Source organism: Condylostylus longicornis, unplaced genomic scaffold (genome assembly GCF_029603195.1).
Source record: "Condylostylus longicornis isolate FDR11 unplaced genomic scaffold, ASM2960319v2 ptg000013l, whole genome shotgun sequence".
In the NCBI taxonomy this organism is placed as follows: domain Eukaryota; kingdom Metazoa; phylum Arthropoda; class Insecta; order Diptera; family Dolichopodidae; genus Condylostylus; species Condylostylus longicornis.
The window spans coordinates 9169629-9195569 of record NW_026577982.1 but is presented as its reverse complement, the minus strand read 5'-3'; positions in this window follow the sequence as shown (position 1 = coordinate 9195569).

Below are 25941 nucleotides of genomic sequence, written 5' to 3'. Positions count from 1 at the left end.
TGAAATTAAGGTACAAAATAACGACAAGGCTCTCACTGCCGTCAGACTAGTCACTATGTTTAATGAAAAATCACTGACACACGAAATTGAAGCTTAAATTGTAATAGGAAACTACACAGCTATAATGTTCAACCGAATTCCCGCTGACTATATATTTATTAAATGTGAATTATGTTAAGTAGCTCATTGAGTATTTCAAGCCACGCCAAAACAACTGAAATATCAAAGTTATCCACTACATCTGTATGTTGTTATAAAGCTCTTTACATAGTTTCCTATGTTATAAAATTCATTTAACAAAATCTTTTCGATTTTAATTCATTTTGTTTTTGCTGTTGTTGTTTTCTTTTGTTTCGATTAATGATTATCGAATTAAAATTTTCTAATAAACATTTTTCTAACAAACAGATAAAAAAAAAAAATCGATAATAATTCTTATCTAGTCTCAAAATCTTTCCGATTTCTCTTTTTTATTGTTATACATTTTGATATTCATATATGTGTTATACATATGCTATGTATAACAAAATAATATGTTTGTTAAAAAATATGCTCAAATTCCTTTGATTTGAGACTACCTGAATTGTTTTTTTTTTTTTACCTATATGCACGTTTTTATTAATAATTGAAGATTTTTATTTTGTTATACGTGAACACAGTATTAAAAGAATGGTTGAATAAATTTTAATATTTTTTTTTTATAGAATATTTTTAGAGATAATGAATTTACAAATCGATAAATTATTAATAAATTTTTTTTTTGCCTATTATTCGAATGCTTTAACAAAGAATCTGGATCATATAATGATTATTAATTTCTAAATGTTGAATTCATAAAGTCTATATGTAAGTCACGACAAAAATATATCAAAGAGTTTTATAATTTTAAATCATTGATTTTAACACACAATCAACATATAACGTGAAAATGATTAAATAATATTTAAAATAGAAAAAAAATTATTTATTTCATTAATATTTTTTGTCTGAAATTTGTCTGGAATTCTCATCAATAGTGTTGAAGATATTACAAAATTAAGATGATTATTGATTTCTGAAATAAATGTATATAGTCTTAGCAGAAAAATTTTGTGACTAAAATAGTCATCATGACTTTATTGACAATGAGTTTTATTGTTTTTGGGCTCTATGTTTAAAATCATCTTCGATTTTGTAAAAACTAAAATTTCAGTCTTTCAAAATAATATGATAGCTCTTCTAAAGAAAGCAAATTCGATTTAAGATCCGATAATAAATTAATGATTTAATATAATTCGCAAAGCCGAGTTAAAAACGAAAATATTTTTGTGACAACTCATACTGACAATTCTGTGAATGCACTGTAGTACACTTTTATTTAAATTCACGCTTTTTGTGTAAAACTAGAATAAATCCAACTAAAACTAAATATAGAATAAATATTCTGTCTTACGAATATATACGGGTATAAGTATGTAATTCTTAAATTGAATTAAGAAACAACCTCTCTCATCTTGGTATCAATGAATTATTCAATTTGTAACTCGTGTTATTACCGATAATGGCTAGTATTTTGAAATGACGAATGTTATTCTTTGTTATCCTACTACTCCTGTTCAGAAAATAATAAATTTTTAATGTTAAATATATGGGCCAATTCTCATTTTATATTCATTACTTTTCGAATAATTTTTAAAATTGATCAATTTAAAAATTATTCTCTGGGAATAAGTTTCCCCGATTTCTTAAACTATTTCTCTATACTAAGATTTTCCCTTATTTTGCTGAACATATTTTTCTATGTTTTCCATATTCAATACCCGAAATATTTGTAGATAATTTTTACCTAAATTTTTACTTACAAACTAAGTAAATATCAAAATTATTTTTATATTTATTATGCTAATAATACTAAAATTAACTAATACTTACCATATTTGCAGTATTGAGTACAAATACAATTTAAATTTTTAAATTAAATCATTTCGTATACCATTTTCCTCTATAACTCAGAGCATGTAAAGATTGTCATATTTGATTTATCAAATTTTTCCATTTATCATAAAATTTTTGTAATTTTGATTTTTCAAAATTTTAATCAAACAACAATAACAAAAATAATTATCAATCATATTGAATTTTTAATTATTTCAATTTTTTGTTTTTTGAATTTAATTTCAAATGAAACTTGAGAAAATTTATTACGTCAATAATCTTATATTTTCAAGTACATACTACATTTGTTATGTAGTTTTATAGAGTAAACAAGAATTAAGTATAAAAATACAATGTAGAATAACAAAATCTTCTATGATTAATTGAACCATATGCAAAATTATAATTTATAACAAAAGACGACTATATAGAAATTTTTTAAATCGAAATGATTAAATATTTACGAAAAAACAAACTGTATATATTGAATATCTATATAATATTATACCCTATTGTATACTGTACTCATGTCAAAATAATAATACTGTAGCAATAAAATTTAAAAATTTCAAATTCAATAAATTCTTTTTTTTTTTCTAAAATTTCATATTAAAATCTAATATACATAAATCTACATATGTAGCTATACACTATTGTTATACAATATCATTTTTCTTATCATTTTTTAATGATTTATATATACATACATTATGTTCATATATGAACACTATTGCTTTAGATTCTTGGGTATCTTTAATACTTAATCCTTTTAAAATTCATAGATTTTTGAAAAATTTTTCTTTTGAGAATTCTTTATAGATTATTTTCAAAGGAAAAAAAAACTACCATGTTATAAATACTGTATATGTCGCACAAATATACATATATATATTTGGATACATGACATAGAAATCTGCAATAATAATTTTGTATTTTTTCTTGTTGTATATGCCAGAAGAGATTATACTACATTTATTTACAAATAAAATGAACTCACTGTGCCATTAAATCATACAATATGCAAAAAACAAGAAATATTTATTTCATTAGAGCATTGAGACTGTTCTACAAAATGCTTACACAATAATTTTTCAAATACAGGTTCAGTAATTTTAAAAAATCTATTACAAAATTTAAAGTAAATTTTTCAATATTGAAATGAATTTATAGATTTTTAAATTGAAATAAAAAATATTGTTGCATCTCACAATAATGGCTTGAACTATATTCCTACAAATACTCGTATGATAAAATTTTAGTTTTAATTTCCAGAAAAATTAAAATTTTAAAAAATTTAAATTGTTTTAATAATTATAAGGAAATTGAATTTGATAAATTTTATTAAAAATATTTTCTAGTACGTAATGGTCACTCCATTTGCTCTTATATTTTGTGTAATTTTACTGTGGTTATTTGATCCTATCGGGTTAATCCCTGTTAACAATTGAAATGAGAAATATATTTTAGAATATTATACTTTCAAATTTTTAAAATATTATTTTGTATCCCAATCTTATAATGATAAAATAAATGACAAGAAATTTTACTGTTTCTCATATTTAAATTTTTTCACTCTAATTCAAATTGAGTAAAAATCTGGGCTGGCTTTATTTTTTCAATATTACAAAAGATAATTTTTGCATTTTCGAAAATTCAGTTCTATAACATAAATCTGAATATAAGCATGTTCGATAAAGCAAAATTCCAAAAATTTTTAGTACAAAAACGAGAAAAAAATAGAGTTGACCTTGTCAACTCTGTGATACCTGTACGAATTTGTTATCCTATGTGCGAATAAAGATGCCATAACTAACTATGGAGTTGCCGTATATTAATTTATGAAAAATTTCAGTACAATGTGTTTTTCAAAATATAGTGTGTGCCAAACTACTGTTGAAGTTGTATGGCAGCTACCCGAACCGGTACCCCGATCTTGTCCAATTTAAATAGGGTTCTGGCACTTAGTACAATAAATCATTTGTGAAAATTTAGTGAACTTAGCTCAATTAGTTTTTGAGTTATCGCTGGGACGGACGGACGGACAGACAAAGCTAAATCAACTCAGAATTTGACGCTGATCAAAAACATACACTTGTGTCTATACCTAAGACCGTTATTTCTTAACGTTACAAACGGTAAGGCAAATTTAGTATTCCCTTCGAACATACGTTCGTACGGGTATAAAGAAGCACTTTCGAAAATCGTAGCATTTTTTAACTCACAATCTACATATCACAACTCATAAATAAAAAATCACATAGAAAATATTAAAAATCTGAAAAATTTGTAATGATGTAAAAAAAATCAAGATTTAAATTAGAATTTTAAATGCATTTCTGAATTATTGGAAATCTTCACAATCTAATAATATCCAAAAAAAACACAACATAGCGTTATGATTAATTAAACATTCACGTTGATCTCTCAAAAATCTCTCACTTTTATATGAGAACGGAAATGACATATTGCATTCTCTTTAACTTACCTGTGTTCTCATAAAAGTTTTCATATTATTGCTTTGCTAGTCACTGTTTCATGCTAGTAATAAGTCAGCTTCATAAGTAGTGTATTGCATTCATTTAATTGCTCTTTATATTGTACATATTCCGTATAATGTTATGTATACATAAGAATTTCTCCCATATTATGCCTCATAAACTACAAGAGATAAAAATAAATTGTAGACAACTACAGAATAGCTACTTCATATTAAAATTTTTCTCATTCTCATTCTCTCATTGTGAAAGCAAAATCATTACACAAAATTTTAATTTTATAAAAAAAAATTTTTTTTTTTTTGTGAAGGAAAAATTTTAAATGAATTTAAAATTTCTTTAAGTTTTAATAAAAAAAAAAAAAATTAAATATTTTTCACCGACCAATAATATTAAAACTTTAATTGGATTTAATTTCTAACTTTAAAAAATTGTTTTTTTTTTTTTTATATTTTTTTTTTTAGCAATTAAATTCTTTTTTAAAACTTTTTATTGTAGCGAACGTGCATACGAATAAGTAAATAATTACAATTTATTTTTTTTATGTAAAATAAAGTAAGAAACTAAAAAATTCTTACCACATTTCAAATATTTCTGAAACATGACTGTAATAAAGTTAAAGTGTATGAAAAAAAAAAAATTATTTTCAAAAAAATTTTTTTTTATTCATGTTAAAAAAAAGTTCTTTTTGCCGTTAGAAAAGAGAAAGTTTTTCTGTTTTCTCAAATTTTTTTTTGCTGTTTTTGTTATTTTTTTTTGCTTTTATAAGTTTAAAATTCGTGACAGAAATTTTCAAAAAAAAAATTTTTTTTTTTTACTAATTTATTTCTGTGTGACAATTAACAAGTTAACTAATTCAAAATCACCCCATAGTTCACTAATGTAATGCTCTCTCTTATAAATACACCAGTTATGCACATACATACATCTTAATTTGTTTTTGTAAATTTACAGTTATTTATAAACTTAATTCTTAGAAAAAAATTATAAAAATAATATTAGAGATTATTGGGTTTCAATTGAAAGTTTTCGGACTTTTCATTAAAATAATAGGAGGATATTTTACATTAAGTGGGCTGGTAGTTTAGTAAGACATTAGCAGCCAATTGTGATAGAATAAGAAATGAAAATAGAAATTTTCCAATACGACACATATTTTCTGACAAATTAATTTATTATCTGAGTGATAATAAATTAATTTGCGAAAACCCGCGGGCTTGAAGAAATCATTAAGATTAATATTAACTCAATGGAAATTTTTTCACAACAGCAGAACAGATGGTTGTATGTTTCAAATAGAAGATTGCATATATAGCATCTCAAAGTAAACATTGCTTGGCAATCATGTGGATTACAGTATAAAGCAATTTGAAGAATAATTCGTTGGCAATTTTTTCATACCCCTGTAATTCAATTAGTATAGGGCGTCCACCTAGAAAGCGGTAAGTCACTGGTTCTAGTCGAGTTCGGGGAGAAAAATGTTTTAATTTTTCTGCTTTTAACTCGTTCCTTTGTTTACGTCATCCATCTGTTCAGCAGTTGTATGAAGAAATTTCCATTAAGTTAATATTATTAGTACAATAAGCACAGTACCTTATTAATTAAATAACTTCACGTTGCATTTGTAATTCAGTAATATCGGTAACACTTGAACTAATATTGTTTTAAATATTAAGCTTATTTTTTTTTTTAAGATAAATCAATTTGACTAATCAGTAAAACTGTAATGGAAACTTATATTGCACGAAAAGGAAAACAATTAGCATTAGTTTATAGACATACAAAATGAGGTAATCAAAGCCGAAAGCAAAATCCGCTTCATTTAATAAATAACACAAAGGAATGGTCAAGAGTTTTTTAGGATTAGAATGTTAGTATGAGGGTGGTACAATTTTTAAACAGTATTCAGTTTTTGCTTTTCTTATTCATAATTAATTTGGAAATTTTTACCATTGTTCCTACATAAATAAATTAAACCCTCAGTATTTATTTATGGTGTCAAAAATTTCAATTAAATAAAAATTTTCAAATGTTTATTTTCATTTGAAAAGCCCACAAATTTTTTTGGTTTTTTGTTTAAATTACAAATTTATTTCGAACTCTTTAAAAAAAATATTTATGAATTTTTTAAATATTCTGAATAAAAATCAATTATTACTTATTCAAAACCAATAGCATGTAATTAAAAACCCAAAATACCTAGGTACTTTACTAACAACAAAGCTTAAAGTAATATTTTTTTATAAATAATTATATATGTAATATAAAAATCGCATTGAAATGGAAAATTTTGAAATTATATTCCATAAAAATCATTAAGTACTTATACATTAAATTCTTAAATGAAAAAAAAAAAAACTTACTAAGTACTATATTAGTACTCTATTACAATTTCTATTTCGAACAGTTTTAATTCCCAAAGGTATTGTAAATAAAATAATATTTAAATATTTTATTAAATAATTATTACGAGTATTGTAATAATTTTATATTTGAAATATTTTTGAAAAATTCAATTGAAATATGAAACCGGAAATCGAAATTTTAAATATTTTAAAATATGAAAAATTCTCGAAAGATTTTATTTACAATATTTAAATTAATTATTAAAATATTCAAAAATTTCTGAGTGTATTATAGATAGAATAGAAAATATACTTACATATGTTAAATGATAATAATGATTGAATTTACATAGGCAATTAAAGTAATATAGACGGAATTGGTAGTTAGTAAAGTTTTTATTGCGTAATTTTTAAATAAAATTTATTAAGATAATATCGTAGTTTCCACCGGGACCTTAAGAGATAATGATTTTATTAGAAATATTATTTTCAATTTTGAGCATAACTTCAAAACGTAAATTTGATAATTACAGAGAATGTAAATTTTACAATAATAATTTCACAATAATTATATAAGAATTCCCGAGTAAGTTTTGTACTCTTACTCTACCGTTAAAGGTTACATTCCAGGGGTTCTTTAATTGCAAGTAAGTAGTCAAAAATATAAACATTCCAACTCTGTACTCTTACTCTGAGGTTCATGAATTAGATACATCCTATAGGGGTCCTTATTTAAAATAAGTAGTCAAAGATACAAACATTTCGGCTCTGTACTCTTAGTCTAAGATTTACAAATTAAATACATTCTTTAGCGGCTCATTAATTCCAAATAATTAATCAAAAATATTGCCGTAATATTTTATTGATCTTCTCATGACTTATCTTAGCAAATTGATATTTTAGAATCACTGATTAAAAATTTTATTTTAAAGAATTATTATAACATTCACTCTAAAAAGTCAAATTTAAAATTAAAATTTTCCGAAACTTTTTCACATATTTTTTTTAAATTCTATTTTTATTCACAAGTATATGTAGCTAGAAAAATTAAAAATCCCCGTTACCTACCTACCTTACAAATTTTTATTTAGTACAACTTTAGTACAATTTTTGTTTTTCTAAATAAAAAGTAAACAAAATTTAAAAGTTGTGCCAAGAATTTTTTTTAATAATTTTTTTTTCTTAAATGTCATTCCAATTTACGACTACCGTTTGCTAACAACTAAATAAAAATCAATAAAATTTTGTCACATAGAAAATTATGTAAGAAAGAGACAAAAAATATATTGTAGAAATTCTTTAAAAATTTAAAAAATAAAAGAAAACAACAATATAATAAAAAAGAAAAAGGAAAAATCAGGTTTTCTTGAAATAAAAATTAAAATGAAAAAGAAAAAAATTTTAAAGAAAATTTTATTTATTTTTATTTTTGAAATCAGTAAGGATTTTCTGGATACTCCTTGAACAAGTAAACTGAATATTATTTGATTGAGTGCACAATTAAAATCAATAAATTTCGTTAATTGGACACAATAAGGGAATGGTAAAAAATTTTGGAATCATACAAGCACCTTATAGAAGTTTTGGAATTGTGGCTCATATCTACACCATCCCTTACCATAGAATTTCATCTTTAATTTAAATTCATAGTATTGACTTTATTTTAAGGATTTCTTTTATTATATATGTAGTATTTATTTATTTCACAATTCACACTAAAAAATATTTGAAACGAAAATTTGTAAAATTTATGTGGCCATCATTCACAAAGAGCAAAAAAAAAATTAGACCATCGTCATGTTGTTCTGTGATTCTGAACTCGCTCACTGTAAATATGCAATCACACGCCGAGGTTAGATGAGCTATTTAAGAATGACACATTTTTACAAATTTAGAATAGGTTAAGAATAAGGTCGATAATTTGATTTCATTCGTTATTTATAGACAAACACAACAAAAATTACACAATCAAAATAATTTAAAATAATTTCGTAACCTAAAATAATTTTTCAAAACCGAATTTTACAATATTGCAATAACTACAGTTCAAGTATGAACTTTTGAGCAATGTTATTTAAAATTGTTATAATTAATAATGTAAAAGTTAGACTGTAATCACAATTTTAACTTATTTTAAATTATTTTTTCACACCGACACAGTAATCCCTCCTGAATTGAACAATTAGAGTTTGAAAATTTTTTCTTTAAGTGCAATTTTACTATTATTTTTATTAAATTAATTTTCTAATTGCATATATTTAGGCTCAAAAGAATTATTGTTAAATATTCCTCTCCATATTGGGGTTCTCTGAGAGCAATTCCAAAATGAGCAAGATATTTTGCATAAAGTTTTTATCACAAGAAAATTATTTAGAGCAAGTTATATTGGCAGATCCTGAGGCAATCAACTAAAAATAAATTATATGCTTGCATTCAATTACGTATGTAGGCACAATTCAAATGTAACAATAGAAATTTCGAGCCTATACTGTAACATATATTTAAATATGTAGAAAGACATAAATTCATACCTGAATAAATACAATATGTTTATAAAATATAAATATAAAATAAGTGTAAATTTGACATGTCATAACACTACAAAAGCAAAACAAAAAATATTTTTTTTTTATGACAAATACTCGTAATATTGTTTCCATTTTAATTTAAATAATATTTTTTTTTTTTTTTGATTTGTAATTTCTCTTGTTTTACAATTTTATTTAATATTGCATTTGACAATATTTAGAACACAATTTGACGTTGACATTTTTCATAAATTTAATATGTAACAACTACACGTGTACATACAATGCTCACATACATACATACATACATTAACAATTTGATTTTCTCTATAACATTACAATATTATGAAAGTAAAGCTTTTTGGAGCAAATGTTTATGTCATTACGTCATTGATTGATACACAATATTTTAATTAGTTATTATTATTATTATTATTTTTTTTTCTGAATTGAGTGGCACTCAATCTGATTATTTAAAATAAATATTTATTAAAATGGATTTTTCTTTTTTTTTTTAATAATTTCATAGAGTAACATGAAAATTAAATACAAATTGGTAATAAAATGAAAGAAAAATATTTGTCGTCTTGAAAATACGAAAAGTAATATGAAGTTTCAAGGAGAATAAGGTCATTACAAAGGTCAAATAAATATTATTTTAATCTACATATAAAAATAAATTTAATAGTAATTTCAAATTCTGAAATTTGATATTAAAAAAATAGAAATCACACACCTGTTTATATCTTTCAATTACAATTTATTTAAAACCTACTTATTCTTACTTGTTTATTAATACAGTGGCTTTCAAGTACTCTATAACACAAAAAATATTATGTGTCTTTTTAGATGCTTCTTAGGCGAATATGAGAATATGACATTTTATTACTAATGTAAGTAAACCCTCGTACTCTATGAATTTTATGATACTAAAAAATCTTATAAATGACTCAAGACTTGGCGTTTTAGCAGAGTTTTTAACCTGGTCTGAAGATATTTTTTGTCAATTTTAAAATGTTAGAATATCTAGTTGGACAATTTAACGGTATTCCCTGAGGGTTCTGTATAATAAATTTCATATCGTTTTAAAATAATCGGGAAAAAATTTTCAAATTTTTCTAAAATGAATTGTGGGAGCATTTTCGAATAACAATTATTGTTATTCGAAGACCTTGTTTGGTAAATTCTTCATCGCCTATGAAAACTGACTTGGAACCCTTCTTTTAAAAAAAAAACTTCAATTTTTCTCTTCTTCTTCATTGCTAACAAAAATATAACGAAGTCTTTTCTTTGTTTTCCTAAAAATTATTGAATTTTTTGTTTCATAAAATTTTATAATTTTTGTTTGTTTGTTTATTCATTTAGTGCTTTTGTTATTGTAATAAAGTATACACTTTAAAAGGAGAACAATTTTGTATAAAACTTTTGTTATTCCCGAAGATTTAAATAAGAAAAAACGGGGAATTTTTAATTTCTTTTTTCTATTTTTTTTCACTAAATAAAAGTGTAAACCTATTTAAATATTTATTTTAAACTTAAAATTGACACTTAAAATTGAAAACCCTTTATTTCCGTTTTTTTTTGTTGTTCCCTTGGTTTTTTCTTAATTTTTCACAGATCCCAAGTTACCTTTTGATTATACAATGTTTTTTTGTTCAAGGAAAGAAATTTTTTTTTTAAAACCCCCCTCACTTTAACCCACACTCAATCAGTAACTTCTTTAACAAAAAAAACAAAGAAAGAAGAAAAGCTACTTTTGAGTTGTAGAACAAAAAAAAGCACTGAATTTTAGAGAAACAAAAAGCGAAAAACACCACAACTCCCTTAATCTTAATCCGTATCGCACCCATACACAATTATTTACCCTTTTTTCTTTCATTTTGTTTTAAAGGAACACAAGCAAAATGGAAATTCGACCGAAATTAAATTTTAATTTTAAAGTTGTAATAAGTGCTACACGGTCCAAGGATTGTACTTCCACCAGTACAAGTGTGTTAAATTTTCTCTATGTCAATGACAACACTGTAGAACTAAATTAACTACAGTTGCAGAGCATTTAAAATCTAATTTAAATCAAAAAGTGGTCTTATCCTTCAAAACAAGAGAAAAATTCAACAATTATCCATGTAATTTAAAAAGAACTTCACTCTTTATAAAAAAAAATAAACCATGAAAGCTGAAATTGGCATAAAGTTGCTTAAAATTTATGCAGTACGAATAACAATTTTACTGTATAATACTAAGTACCACTCAATCAAATCAATTAGACACTTGATTTTACTCTATGATGCACCTTGCCCTGAGAAGATTGTTATAATTTACAAATTATACACTAGTGCATTATTTTTAGACTTTTTATAATCAATACTTGTATGCAATTTCTCATTTCTCAGTTCATAAAATGTCTACCTGTACTCAATTATTTAATTTTATGACTATTTCATTTGAAATCATTCTACCTACATAAAATTGAAGGCTAAACTAAAGAATACTATACGTTTATTGTAGTACTTCTCGAAGAAAAAAAAATAATAATAAATGTAAAGGACGAAAATAAAATGAAATATTTTCCTACATTCTAATATTTTATTATTGAAACGTAAGAGAAACGAAATGTAAACGAAAAAAAACAAAAATTTTTCAAAAATAATCGATTGCGACACGTAAAAAACATAAATCTTGAATTTGTAGCTCCTTGAATACAAAAGATATACAATAAGTATACAAAATAACAAAAAGACAAAACAACAACAAAAACTACAAATCGAATTATTTAGAAAATATTTAGGTTTCATTCTTCTTTCATTTCAGATTTACACCGCCGCCCACCCTTTACATTTCAACCTCATCAATCCTTTCACATTTGTTTTTTATAGTTTCCTATCGTTTTCTTCCTTTTTCTTAGAGTCTTAACTTACCTGAAAAAGAAATATTTTTTCATTGTTGTTTTTTACAATTTTATTTTCTTTTTTCTTTTTTGTTTTTTACTACTTATCCTTAGAGAGGTATTTTTTCAAGTATTTTCCAATATTTTACAATTCTCTTATCCTTCATTTAATGTTTTGTACATCGCTCTCTTTCTTCAATCTACACGTTTTTGTTTTCTCTATTTTTGATTCTCACTACCCCGAAAAGTCCTTCATTTTAAATTATTTGCTAAAAAAAAAAAGAAAAAATTTAAGGGGGATAATAATTTTGTTTTTGGATTTTTTAGTTTTTTATTGTAAATTAAACATTGGAAAACATAAGTTTAAAGACGGGAGAGTGGGGTGGCTACAATAAGTTAAAAATGGCTGCGGTGGCTTGGGGGATGCTCCTGTCCCACTCGGTTCCCTTAGAATCTACAATCTACAATCTAAGTTTAAAGTAAACAATTCGAAATAGCTGCTATAAATATAATAAAAGAATAAACACAAAAAAAAAGTGTTAAATGATTGTATCATAACTCTTTTAATTAACTTGAAACGGCAGCACTGCAAACAAAAAATAAATTTATATAGAAAAAATTACAAAGTTGCGTGATTCCCACCGAGAAAACTACAATTCGTTTAAGTAGTGTACACTACTCCAAGTGTTGCGATAAAAGCTGGAATAGAAAAAGAAATTAAAAATAATGAAGTGAGAATTATAAGAAAAGGAAATTGAAATTGCAACATTGCCTTTTATGAAAATTTTGAGAACATAATGCGTTGCCTTCTTTGATTGTACCTGAAATATTTGAATTTCCCTTCAATTTTTTTGCTAACTAATAAATATTTGAAAGTGACACCCGAGCAGTATCCCACTTGACAATGTAAAATGCCCCAACAAAATTTACTATTGTTTATGTTGTCCTCCTACTTAAAACTTAGATTATCTTAACTTTAAAAACTTGGTGGCGCCCGAGCAGTATCCCATTTGACCTTGTTAAATGCACCAACAAAGCGTACTCTTGTTTTTTTTTTAAATTCTAGCTACTTATTTAGCGGATTTCTGCTACTCAAAACTTAGATTGTCTTAACTTTAAATTCTTAATGGCGCCCGAACAGTATGCAATTTGACCTTATTATGATAACAAACAAACCGCATTCGTGTTTTTAGCTTCAATCAATTGATTTTAACAAATTTCTTCTGCTTAAAACTTAGATTGTCTAAAACAGCGAAGAGTCAATAGAATCTTGAGCAATTTAATAATGTATCCAGCTAAACTTTCAACTTTGTAAATAGCACTCACAATGAAAATCATTCCAATACGTTAATTTCTGTATTAAAAACAATTTTTCATTCGATTTAATTATTGTTGCCAGAATGAAAAGGTTTTTTTTTTTTTGCGAGTTATAACTACTAAAATTTACATTATTTACACGCATCTTTTGAACAAAAAAAAAAAAAACTCAAACTCACTAAAAATTTAAATTCTTACAGAATATTAAATAAAAAAAATAAAAGAAAGAAAAACATTAAATCTGAATATGAATTCGAAAACCTGTTATCGACAGGTGCGTTTATTTCAACTTTTTTTTTTGCTCCTTTCAAAAAAAAAAAAAAATCTTGATTTTTTTTTTCCTTCTAAACATGTTCTGGCTGTTGCGTTGCTGTTATATTACTCTTATACTACTCTCTACTATTGCTAATCTTTTTTTATATTTTTCTTTTTTGGTTTTCTTTGCTTTACTTTATTCTTTGGGTTTACTTTTTAGCACTTTTCCAAAAAATTTTTTGAAAAAAGTGCTTATTAGTTTCACTCTGTCCGTCCGTCCGTCCGTCCGTCCGTCCGTCCGTCCGTCCGTCCGTCCGTCCGTCCGTCCGTCCGTCCGTCCGTCCGTCCGTCCGTGGACACTTTTTTTGTTTACAAAACTTCTACACCCTTTAAGATAGAAAGCTGAAATTTCATACGTACATAGATCTTCACTAGAAACTTATTTTCGTAGAACAAAATTTTTACCTATCTCCCCCCCTCTAGAAGTTATACCCCCCAAAAACCCTAAAAATGGCCTTTTTTAAATATTTGTTGCAATGGAACCATAACCATTTTTGAAATTTTGCAAACGCAGAAAGGCAGTGGCTTGCTTTCTCTAGCGCGATATACTATAGTTAAACTTTAGAAAAACAAAATGGCCGTTCAAATTTACCGTTATCTAAAGTCCTTTTTTTCCAAATTTTTGATGTCATTTTTCTTCTAGACCCCAGCCTGTAGAAGCTTGAAATTTTAGGAGCTTTTAGACATTAATAAATAGTTTATTTCGTTAGAAGAAAATTTTTTTCCATCTCCACCCCCTCTCAAGTTATCACCTCTTGAAATTCGTAAAATTTGAATTTTTGACACCTTATATTTCCGTAACCGTAAGCTTTTCCAAATTTTTATAAACGCAAAAAGCTAACGGTAAATTCCATGAAATTAAAAAATATAATTATTTTTCTTAACTCACACAATTAACCCTTAAAATCGAGCATTATGTTAAGCCCTTTTTATATTAATATTCGCTTTATTTCAAAGACTGCATATATGCGTCATCCTAAATATATGCAATTCTAGAAATAGTTTTGTATATGAATGAAAATAATTTTAATAGTTTGATAGGTATACATAGACTGTATTTAAAAGCAGAATTTTCCCTTGTTGAAGGGAAAAGTGCTACAATACAAACCATTGGTTTGACCCAACTTTATTATATTATTGTTAACATTATATACATTTATGTAGTCGTCTTCCTCTTTCCCCTTGTTTTCCTATATGTAAAATCTCATTTCATCTTCTAACCGAAAGGTAGAACACAAGAATATTGCAGCATCATAACACAGGTGTATGATAAAATGAAATTTTTTTTTCTACCTGAGTTTTTGGCACCTAGTCTTGTATATTTTTGAATACTTTTATTTACCAATTCTATGTGGTTGAAAAAATAACAAATAAAATGAAAAAAGAGGAAAAAGATAACAACATCTACATCAAAGTAACAAAATTGAATATGTAATAGTTATGTTTCGGGATTGTATTATAGAAAAAGAGAGTAATAAGCGAGTAACAGGAAAGCAAGAAATGGAATAAAGAAAGACATTAAACAAGTTTAAATCCAGTAATTAACATAGGATGGGACTTATTCGAAAAAAAATTCGTTTTACTACCTTACACGTATTAAGGGAAGCTTTGTTGGTACATCGTAGAAATCAATAAGTCATAGCCTCATAATTAAGTCCAATCCATATTTTACAGTAGAATAACTACTATTAATATTTAAACTAGCTCTTGAAACAATAATTTTAGAAAAAGAGTATATTTCATACAGCAGCAAAGACAATGAGAATGCAAATTCAAAATTGCGGCAACTCCTTCAATTCTTCGTATCATTTTAGAACTTTTAATTGCAACATTCTTCCCTCAAAGTCTCCTAAATGAAAAGTAAAGTACATATACAAAATTTTTGATTGATGCAACAAGCATTAGCTTTCAAAATGTATCAAATCTTCTACAACTTTGTATGACAAACATGTTCAATCACTTAAAATATTTAAATTTTGCTTTTTATAGTGATGTTACCAGTTTGTTGTTGTTTTCTTTTTTATGGAATCTGTTGAAGTTCTGGGATTTTAAAGTTTTGTTTTGGTTTCTTACTAAACCTGAAATGATATGATGGGCTCTAAGGGGATCTTTTTTATCGTATTTATTTTCGATATTATTTTTTATTTATTTTTTTTATGATACAATTTTTTTTTTGTTTTTGTTTTTATTATGATATTTTTGTAATTTTGTTTACATCTTTAGATTTTTCTTTTTTTTTTTTTGTTTTTCCTATGAGATTTTCAAGTGATTAAATTTAAGATTTAGTGATCGGTTTATTGAATATATTCATAACATCAAACGTACATAAAATATTAAAGGAAATAATGCAGTGAATACATGTATAAGAAATCAGGGATAGGCGTATATATGGAAACATTAAAATTGCAGATTATTACAGATAAATGTATACACATACGCCCTCCTTCGTATACCATAGTAGAAATGAAAGTATAAACAAATTTCATATAACAAAATTTTTTACAGAATCACGACATTATAACACTATCCTTATCACTATTATTGATGTGGTAAACAGTACAGTAATTATAACTCTTCAAATTCAATGATTAAAGCATTATAAAATTTCAGCTAGTTCACAAGAGTTTATAAAATTTTATATTTTTTATGAATATTTCAACTGAAAACTAACAAAATCCATTAAACACTTCAAATCAACCACTAGAACGGTTCAAGATTGCACAGCACACATTCTAGCCATATATTCTTTAATATTTCAACTTTCATTCTAACATTATAATATGCTAGAACAGATATGCACCGCGTTTAAATATAATCGCCTGTGAAAATCGCACATTTGTACCAAAACCCTAACAAAATGCCATTTAAAAATTATTGCATCTTCGCACCGTAAAATTCTTTAAGTTTTTCTACAAAATTTCAAACAAACAAATATTAAAATATCCCCACCCCCTTAAATCCAACTCTGTTTTGTTAACATTATTATAAAAAAAAATATATCGAATGATATTGAAGTTGAAAACAGAGAGAACATTAAGGGAATCAAATTATTGTCATTATTATTTAATTGAATCGGATGTTGTTTTAGATTATTTTTCTATATATGTATGTAAAGAGAGGGGTCTCTTATACATTCGAACTTGTTGTACACACTTAAATGGAAATACACGTGCAAATAGCTACATCTTTTGTTTAACATACAAATGCAATATATACATTTTATGTTTAATATCAATTTATACATATATGTAGATGTCTCTGTTACATTATTATTTCTTCTTTTTATAACATTGATACAAACAACCTTCTCAAAAATCAGTTACATATCTTATATTTTATTTCTATTATTTGCTCAAAACAAAAAAAAATCAAAGAGGTTTTTATGTTAAATGTTCTCGATTCGTAAAAGTATTCTTGGAAAACAAAGGCAAAAAAGGGTTTTCATACAAAAAATATATTTTGATTTATTTTTGCTTTTTTACATCTTGTATGTCTTATACATATTCTATGTATATCGTGTATATTTGGTTCTTGTCTTAAAGGTGATTAAAGAATTATGTTATATGATATTCCAAAAGACAGAATAGAAGACGATGAATGAAAGATTTTCTTGTAACAATGATTATAGGTATAAAATAATGTGAGCATACCATAAAGGTGAAAAATATTAAGAAAAAAAAAAAGGATAACGCTTAAAATTGACATTTTTATTATTATATCTTATTTCTTAATTTTATTTATTTTATCTTAATTAAATGAAAAAACAAAGAAAAAAAGGTTCTGATACTTTTATTTTTTTTATTCTGTTTGGAGTTTCATGCTCAAAGATTAACCTAAATGAGGTGATATCATTTTTTTTTTTTGATCCCATAAATATTATAAAATGTGGGAATAATTCTTGGATTTATGTTATATTTGATATGAAGGAATAACAAGAAAAAAAATCAAAAACCCCAGAAAATATCATCAAAATTATAGAAACAAAAGAATCCCGAAATTCTTCTTTTTGTCCTTGCTATTGTATACGTACACATGTGAAACAATATAATATTGATTTGAAATATATTATAACATACACGTATTACTTATAATATTGTTATAGTTAACCAATTAAAATCAGAATATAAAAGGATGCGATAAAAAATTTTTTATTTGCTTCTTTTGTTTTTTATCCTAAAAAAGGGATAATATGTTGTTTTTGAAATTTTAAGATTAATTTAAAATCAAACAAATAACTAGTTATATTGTGATTGCGATAAAAGATATTTTAATTATGGAATCACAATGCATACATATACATATATTATATAGGATTGGAAGTAGTATATAGAGGACATAGCAATTAAAAATTTATGAAAAGATTTTTCGAAATTCATACATTTTGGTATAAAAATCATATGATATTTTACGGTCCAAAAGAAACCTTAAAACATATTTGTATAGAAAAATAAGGAAATTTTTTGTTAACCAATTCCTACATCAATCGCAATATTTTATACCATATGAAACCAAAAATATATATATATATATATGTATACCTTAATTATTTAATTAATAAATATTTAATTATTGTATTGTGTACGGTAAAAATATGGGTTAGTTTCACGCATGAAAAATATAAAATTAAATTAAATAATAGCACATATTTTATATTATGTTACTTATATAAATAAATTTTTTTCTTATATATGTATTATACAATATTAGGCATATGGAGCGATCAAAAACAATTCAAACTTTTATATTATTATAATTTATATTCAAAGATTAAATACATACATAAGTATATTCATATATTGTGCAAGAAGAATGGAATAATTTATCTGGAAATTCGATTTGCAAATTGTATTGGCAGTCTTAATTTAATATTAACAAAAAAAACCAAAATTTTTAGTTCATAATTATTGTTACTCGTATTTTCATTGCTCTTTTCATCTAGTCTCATTATGAGATTTTACTTGTTTATATCACGTTATTGTCCATTGTGCTGTATATCTATTGGCGCATGATCAATCTGTAATAATTTTCTACCCACGTCTTAAAACTTGCAATCTGTTTGATTGCTTAATTCCATGCATGTATGCGCGCTTGAATGTAAACCTATTCAATACAAATAAGCAATCAAACAGTCGAAATTAACTAAATTTACTAAATTTTAAATTTATAAACCATTATACTAATAGATTTCAAATCAAAATATACTCATTTTAATAAACAAAAAAAAATTATAATTTACTAAAATAAGCAACCCAATTGTGATTTTAAACTAAGACACATTAATTTAGGCATTAAATTTGCAAATAAGTTGAAACTAATGTCGAATTAACTTAAAACAATTTGAATTCCTCAATATTCAATTTAATATTAAACAATTAAGTTTTAAAGAGAAAGGAAAATACAAATCAATTAAAGATCATTAAAGATTTTGAAAATAATTCATTCATTTTGTATGAAATTAGGCTTCAAACTTTTAACCACAAACCTGTATGATTGAAAAATTAATAAAATTATGATTCATTCAATTAAAAAGCAGAAATTTGCTTCTAATTTCCTACACATATTTGACCTAATTCTTATCCATTTGTATTTCAATTTTAAAGCAGAGTTTTTATATGTCCGATTATTTGACTTCTTTTATTACGAGTACCAAAATTAAGAAAAATAATGTGTAGCACATAATGTATGAAGCAATAACAAGTTGCACACAATTAATTTTTTTTTTTTCAAAATTATTTTTGATTTTTCTATAGTCGAACTATAAAAACGATAGAAAAATTGAAATAAAAATTTACGCACGTAGGTGCAATTATAAGATCTACATATACGCTAGTATTTATAAATGTATGAGGTATACATAAATTAAAATTAGATTTCTTTAAAAAAGAATTATTTTTTTCTATATTATTGAAGAACAAACTCACATACTTTTCTCATTAATTTAAAAAAAAATTTATATATGTATGCACTTGTATACAAAATAAATTTTCCTGTTAAATTTTTAATGAATACGCAATTAAACCGTTTTATGTGTATATATGTAGGTACCTACCATTAATTATCAACTGCAATTAATCATAATTAATTAAAACTTTATATATGTATGTATATATATATAATTTATTTTTAAAGAATTTTTCGTTTAAAAGCCACTTTAATTTTCAAATAATTATTTTATTCTTTTTTTTCTATTTTTTGTTGTAGCCACAAAGAAATATGGTGTAAAAAGTACTGTTAAAATGCATGTTCATACAAAAAATGTAGCTCCTTTCTGCAATGTATATATGTATATATGGTATACTTTTTTACAATAAATTTTAATTATTACCGACCGTATTGTGTAAACAATAGGTAGGTTATGTGATGGCAACAAATTTTGCATATCGAGTTTTCGGTGGGAACGTACTTCTCCATAGTAGGGAAGTGTAAATAAACTATTTTTAGCAACCTGTCGGTCTGTCGGTCTGTCGGTCTGTCGGTCTGTCGGTCTGTCGGTCTGTCGGTCTGTGTGTGCACGCGTGTATCTCAAGTTCGGCTGAACCGATTTTGATGAAATTTTATATGTAAATTTATTTCCACCATGGCACGGATCGATCAACTTTTGGTATATATCAGGCCTCGGGAACTGCACTTTTTAGCGGGCCTGTTTTACATTTTTGAGCATATTGAAGAACATATTCAACCGATTTACTTGAAATTTCATATATAAGTTTTGCTCTACCGGCGATGAAACCTCCCAACTTTTGGAAGAAATCAGGCGTCAGCAACTGGACGTTTACTACGGGCCAAATATACATTTTTGTGTATATAAAGCGAAATAATCAACCGATTTCATTGAAATTTAATACATAAATTCCTCGTATGAAAACTATGAACATATAAATTTTTTGGAAAGATCAGGGCTCGAAAACTGATTTGCGGGCCGATTTTACATTTTTCACCATTTTGAAGAAAATATTCAACCGATTTTCTTGAAATTTCATACATGAGCTTTGTTTGACCGTCCGTGAAAATTCCTAGCTTTTGGAACAAATCAGGCATCGGCAACTGGACGTTTAGTACGGGCCAAATATACATTTTTGTGTATATAAAGAGAAATAATCAACCGATGTCATTGAAATTTAATATATGAATTCCCCGTATTAAAACAATGAACATGTAAATTTTTTGGAAAGATCAGGGCTCGAAAACTGATCTGCGGGCCGATTTTACATTTTTCACCATATCTACGAAACGAATTGATGGAGTTTCTTGAAATTTGATATTTGAGTTCTGGTTGTTACCGAAACTAACTGGCGAGCATTTCAGGGAATTCGAGTAGCACAAAGTGAAACTCTACTAAGAGCCAAATTTACATTTTTCTAGGTATGTTAATTATAAGCTTACTAATGTCCTAAAAATTGGAAAGAAGTATTTAACAGACATTTTTATAATATTCTGTAACACTTTCACTTAACTAGACAATACAAATTGCGGTCGGTTATGTGCTGATCACATCAGATTTTTTTTTAATGGAGTCGTACGCACTTCAATTTTAAATTTTATTGTTTTATATATACTCGTATAAAATTAACTGTAATTAATATTAAAATAACATTAATTTTACACAAATCATACAGTGCTCCCTATAATTGAATAAAATAGCAAAAAATATGAAAATATTCTATTGAGTTTTATTGATAACGAAACTAGCTTACGTTAGGAAGTTAAGTAGAGAGACATAACAAACATAACAATACTGGAAGAAGCACTCACATTATTACCGAACAATTTTGTGCAATACGGCATTAATAAGAAAAATATCACTTTCAATAAAAATAAAACTTTTTCTTCAAATTGTTGAAAATCACAATAAAGCTCTCTATCTTTCTCTATTTTGGGCAAGCGCTATAACCTAGGCCCAAGTTTTTTAATTTCTTTCAACACTCAATTTCTTACACTTCTTGATCCCTGGGGGTTCCATTCTATTGCCTGTCTTGCTGTGGAGTGCTTAGGTCTTCTTCGAATATGTCAGCGCCATTTTCTATTTTCTTTTTTTAATTTGTGTCTCTATTGGCTCCTATTCGAATACTGACCACAAGATATTGTTTGATATTATATTTGGTCACAATGCTCTACATATTATCAGGAGGCTCTTATTCATGAAAATCTGCAAATTCTTTTTGTTTTTCTTGTGGCTTAGCCAGGTTTCACTACCATATAACATGATGGACTTAATTTTTGTTTTATTTGGGTTGATATGTAGGCCTACTTTTGCTGCATTGTTTGAAAGCTTGCTTAGTTTTTCTTTCATATTTTCATATGTGTGAATTACTGTACTATAGTGTAACACAAATAAGAACAAAGTTTTTGAATTCGAATTAGTCATTTTCACTTAAAGCCACTTGATTGTATCTTTTATAATCAAGTACAGATTGTGTTACTCTACTATCAGCTTTGGAAAGTACTGCCGATGTATGAAAAACAATAGCAGAAATATTCCAGTTAATTTTCATCAATTTAAGTAGGTATTTAAAATAAAAATAATTCTCAGAAAAATTAATTTATAATATTATTATTCTAAATAATATTTTTTCCGAGCAAAACATGTAAAATAAATAATTATAAAAAATATTTAATAAAATAATTAAAATTTATTATACAAAATAAAATGATTATATTATAAAGAAAATAATAATAATGAAAAAATAATAATTTAATCATAATAAATTCTTAAATTGATCGTTTTGATTAATTCACCATAATCTAAATGTAAAATATAGAAATTTTAACTATTATAATTTTTTAGTTATAATGAAAAGGTAAACTAAAACTACCTTAAAGCGATAATCGATTATTTTTTATTATTATTATTATTATTATTTAATATTGTTGAACGTCTTATATTTACAATTACCTACCTACATTTGCTTACTACCTTTACTTACTGATTTTAATCTATAAAAAAAAGCAAGAATATAAAACATGAAAGTAGAACTCTAACGCTTAACGATTGTTACAATAATTTCTTTTTTTTTTTTTGAAGTACATTAGCTATGTATTTTTCAATATGGGATTATGGAACTTTATATATGTATACGTAAATTGTATATTATGCTGTTTATAACTAGATTATATTTAAGTTAAACTAATAATGGTCGTAATAAAATACTACGCAATAAGTTCTGTATGATTGCTTGTGGTTTGATATCGAACAATATAATATGAAATCTTGCTTTCTGTACATTTGCATATTATACATAAGGATTGTTGTCGAGTGTTTAAATAGTATGTTTTTAAGTCATATATATTTTTTACATACAAATTGGAACTAGGTTAGAGAAATTTAACTAATAGAGAAGAGCGTAAGATTCAAATTACCCAAAAATTAATTTATGTGATAAAAGTTTCGCTATTATTTCCGTATAAACATCCTATCCTTAGATTTGTAGAATGCAATGTTCTCAAATAAAATACAAATCGTACTCCAAATACATAAATTGAGCAGAGAAGTTTGAGATAAATTAAATTATTTTTTATAAATCCTGCAAATTACTATCAAATGAACTTAATTCATTTTATTCCACGTATTTTGACAATAACCATACTCAAAATTATTTAGAGCATATGCAAATTCTCTTAAAAAAATTATAGGATCCTGAATTACTTAATTTCTTCGACAATTTTAAATATTTAAAACTAACACTATTAATAGAACTCCCGATGACAGTTTAAAGATTACTTTAAATTCTGCTGGTAATCCGAAAATCTTTTTAAACCTGTGTAAAACTCAAAGTCTGAACAATGTTCCGTACAATCGACAAATCAATCAAATTAATTAATAGCTACTAATGCAATTTGTTAGCGTATTTTTTCGAAAAGTCTATATTCTACATTTATTATTTTTATTTTTCGAAATTTTCATATTCAATTTTACTCAAATAATATTTATACCCGTACGAACGTATGTTCGAAGGTATACTAAATTTGCCTTACCGTTTGTAACGCTAAGAAATAACGGTGTTAGATATAGACTCAAGTGTATGTTTTTGATCAGCGTCAAATTCTGAGTTGATTTAGCTTTGTCTGTCCGTCCGTCCGTCCGTCCGAATGATAACTCAAAAACTAATTGAGCTAAGTTCACCAAATTTTCACAAATGATTTATTGTAGTAAGTGCCAGAACCTTATTTAAATTGGACATGATCGGGGTACCGGTTCGCCATACAACTTCAAAATTTATTTGGCTATATCTCAGAAACTATAAAAGTTATGGTATTGAAATTTCACACAAGCGAATATATTCGTAGGGCCGATGTGCTTTATAAAATTCGCTAAAATTTCTTGGCTCTTTCTGGTAGCTGCCATACAACTTCAATAGTAGTTTGGCACACACAGTATTTTGAAAAACACATAGTACTGAAATTTTGCATAAATTAATATGGTAATACGGCAACTTAAAGTCATAGTCTGCCCCATAGTTAGTTATGGCACATTAGTTATTCGCACATAGGATAACAAATTCATACGGGTATCACAGAGTTGACAAGGTCAACTCTATTTTTTTTCTCGTTTTAATTAAAGCTCCATATTGTATAATTGTGAACTAAATAAATTAAATTTAGGACATAAAGAAAAAAAAACTCAAAAAAACTGATTTTAATAGGGACAAAAACCATTTTATTTTTGTGTCGTCCTTGAACATAAAAAAAAATTAATGTTATTTACCTATCCTAATGAGTTTTTTTAAAGAAAGTTGTGTAAATACAAAGCACATAATAAAAAATTTACCAATAAAAAAAAAATCAACTTGAACGTAAATACAATTTGAATACAAAAAGGAAAGTAGACACAAGAGCAAATACACACACACACACAAATCTAACAAGCAAACAATTCCTGAATGTGATATTTTTAAGACACAAGTTGTGTGTAATGCATACAATCGTTTGTCTTATGTTAGATAAAATATTAATTTATAACAGTTGAATTTGAGCTTTAAAGAATAAAAAAATTTCAGAATACTTGTATGGTGCTAAGGAAAAAATTTAACTAGAATGCAAGAAACTTCTATGTAATTTAAAAAATATTTTAACATAAATAAAAGCTCAAAACAATTACAATTTTACACTATATACTTCAAAAACTGTTATACTCATGGTTTAAAACTCAAAAACTTTTATACAACTAAGATGACACTATGCAGCAACATAATTAAAAAATGTATTGTGCCTATCCAACTCTTCTTTAAATAAGTGGTCAAGAGGATCGACTGCCAAATGTTCCTGGTAGATTATAAGTTGCAGAATATGCTATTAGTTTCATAATAAAATCTTAAAAAAAAATTCAAAAAATCCTGTTTAAAATTAATAAGTATAATTGAAATTTTGAGTAAATACACAAATTACTACTTCCTTAAATATTCTCCATCACCAATACTATAATTTATTTTTTAAAAATAAATACCCTGACCAGATTATTAAAATAAAAAAAAAAACCTTGCAGCTAAATAAAATTTCATTGAAATGACAAAACAAGATTGACATACACTGAAAACTTTTCGAATTACAAGGCAATTAATTAATAAAAATATACTCACGATAGTCTGAGTTGATGCAACACATACAGAATGTACGCAACCATTTCATGCAGTATCAAGGTAATTTTCATTTAAGCTTATGCACTCAAACATCTTCCAGTATGCCTCGGTACTACTCATACAATTATTTTACATGGCAATATTAAGACATTCATTCCTTTTCTGGTTATGTACTAGTCATAACACTTGCATACACAATATTATATATGTACATATCCAAAGCACTGTTATAGCTGTTAAAGACCAGTATATATACGGTCTCGTTCAAATCTTTTAATAATTTTTCTTTAATTATTTTTTTGCTTTCCTTCTTCTGTAACGACCTGTAATTTTTATAATTACTTTAAAATTTTCAATTTTTTTTTTTATTTTTATAATAAATATACAAAAATAAAGTAAAAATAATAATAATAAAAAATTAAAATATGAAAAAGAAAAGGTAGACATTTTATACATCGAGTTCAATCAAAACATTGGTGTTATTTTTTATTATACACCATTGTTATATGTATACATATAGTTTGTATCCAGCCCCAACCTATAATATAATCAAAAATAATGACAAAC